The sequence below is a fragment of the Thermobia domestica genome, chromosome 6 (genome assembly GCF_964235325.1).
Source record: "Thermobia domestica chromosome 6, izTheDome1.hap1.1, whole genome shotgun sequence".
Classification (NCBI taxonomy): domain Eukaryota; kingdom Metazoa; phylum Arthropoda; class Insecta; order Zygentoma; family Lepismatidae; genus Thermobia; species Thermobia domestica.
In genome coordinates, this window is record NC_137459.1 from 313,071,917 (window position 1) to 313,074,416 (window position 2,500).

Genomic DNA, 2,500 nt, shown 5'->3' on the forward strand with positions numbered 1-2,500 from the left:
TCTCCATTCGAAGCGACCGCAGAGAAATCAATGCCACATTTACCAGCGACCGACCACAACCGCTCGTACAAATCTTGTATGCTTCTAGAAGTGGGTGTCTCATCAGTAAGGTGACCAGACACCCTACCTTCGATTACCCGATCGACCAGGCGCTTGGGATCTGTGTTGAAGAGACGCACAGTATCCACATATTCCTGCACCTTTTTGTTTCTGCCACCGGCAGATGACTTCTTCTGAGGCTGTGGCTTCGAGATTTTAGTCCACTGCCTACACAGATGAACAATCCTGTTGCTCCATTCGTCCAACTGCTTCCCCGCGAGATCGTTGTCCCGCGAACACAAGAACACATCCATCTCCCCCTCCAGATCTCTCGCCTGGTCCCCAAGGGTATTGAGGTCCACAGCTCTGTTTTCTACCGTGGGAGCAATCATACGTTGCTTCACCAGAGTTTCATCATCTGACTCAAGAGAATTCAATTCTTCTCTTGGAATTATAATTGTGCCGTTACAGCCCAGATAAGGATCACACTGGACTGACGCATCAACATTGCCTCCACTCTTGGACGCTAGGCAAGAGAGAGCCTCCCTCAGCTCTCTTATCTCTTCACAGGAGACCTCAAGCTGGTTGCGTACTCGCTGTAATTCCAACTCCCCGAGAGCCAACTCCGCCTCCAGTCTCTCTACCTCCTCCCTGAGACTAGAGGCAGAGGAGTCTCCCGCGGAGCCAGACAGCAGTCTATCCTTCAGAGCATCGTCTTCAAGGGCAAGAAATTGCTGCCACTTGTTATTCTCGGAGACCAGTCTCTCCTTTTCCCTCTGCAGATCAGCGACCTGCTTCTCTACTTTAGAACAATGCTCTTGAAGCCTAAGAATTTCGGCTTCTTGCTCCTCCAGCATGACTTGTTTAGATTGAGACTCACTGCGAGCTCTTTTCAATTCGTGAGAGAGTTGCTGAGGGTTGCCCTCTCCGCCCAGCGACCTAGCTTCGGCATTATTGTTGATATTGATGTAGTCATCCAACAGAGCACTCAAAGAGGCCTCTTTTAATGCGTCGGCATCAACCTTGGGGTCCAGGCGAGAGATCTCCTCACCTAGCCGGACACGACAGCCGCTGACCTCACCAGCCAAACGAGACGACACTTCTAATCTGCCAACATTCTGCTGGCCCCTTCCCCTCTGGCTTTCTACTCTGGCCTCAGGCGGGATGAGACCCTTCAAGAAAAGCTTTCTTTTCTTGAATCTTATTTCATCCAGAGATTTCCCCTTCAGAACATTGGCAGCAATAAGGTTTACATTAGGATCTCCTTTGTGTTTGCGACAGATCTTGATGAGACTGTCCTCTTCTTCTACCGTCCAGAAGTTCGCCAAGCCCTCCTCCCCCGAACGCTTTTGATCCCAAGCCGCAAGATGTTTGTTCCTCATATGTTGGCCGAGACCAATCTTTGAGGCCAAAGGCTTTAGTACACAGATCGCACTTGAAAGCTAATGCGTCTGTTGATTTACCTGGGCACTTTGGAACATGGCAAGTAATAGCGTTGAAGCGGGAGAAGGACTTGCCGCACTTCAGGCACTCATAATCCACATAGTGGTTCTTGAGATGCTTTCTGAAATTACTTTCAGAAGCAAAGCACAATCCTGGATGTTTTGGACACTCCAATGTCCCAAAAGGGAATCCCAATCTGAATTCTGGTACATCGTCACTTCCAGAGGGGCCGGGCCCAGCAGACTCAGCAGACCCTGCAGACACAGCAGACACAGCAGACACAGCAGACACTGCAGACACAGCAGACACAGCAGACACAGCAGATACAGCCGACACGGTAGACACCTCACCTTCTGCTTGGAAGACCTCCTCCTCGTCTTCCAGCTCCACATCCTCAACAGAGACACCGTCCAGATCGTCCGACACTTCACCTCCTCCGGTCAGGCTATCTTCATCCACACAGTCCATGTCTAAAGTTGATTCTAAGCGAGACTCCGACCATCCTCTTCTTGCCAGAGACTTCGCCGCTTCTTCTTCTTGTGACCGTCCTGCAGCTGGCACAGACTTGATACGGCTGCCAACTCGTCGCCCACTGGTAGCCATCACACGTTAAAAACTGAGACACCACTGCACAGTCACACCACAGTTTGTAAACCGCCCAACCGGACTACGGACAGACAGACAGTTAAGACAAGCCCCCCACCCGGTTAAGACCCCTCTCCCTCCTAAAGACGGAGGTCAAGGCCGGGTGAGGCGCACCTGGCCTCGATGCACACCACCCACTGGATGAATCGCTTCTCGCACCGCAATGCGCCAATCAAAGAGAGACGACCGCACGCACCACCCACTCGGTGCGGCGGCTGGACAACTAGATGGACGTCGACTACGTAGAGCCCGTTAGCCGAGCCTCAGGACTTACCACGCACAGTAGGTTGAAGGAGCAGGAGGAATTAGTGCGTTACCGTTCCGCCTGAGGCTTCGTTATCCAGCCCCCACCTCGAGGAGGTCGGGCCTCTGT

General features: G+C 52.2%; 1 pseudogene; it reads right to left on the bottom strand.

The window, feature by feature from the left end:
* The window catches only part of LOC145688659 (large subunit ribosomal RNA), an 8,978-nt pseudogene that overhangs the window by 3,710 nt on the left and 2,768 nt on the right, over positions 1 to 2,500 (bottom strand).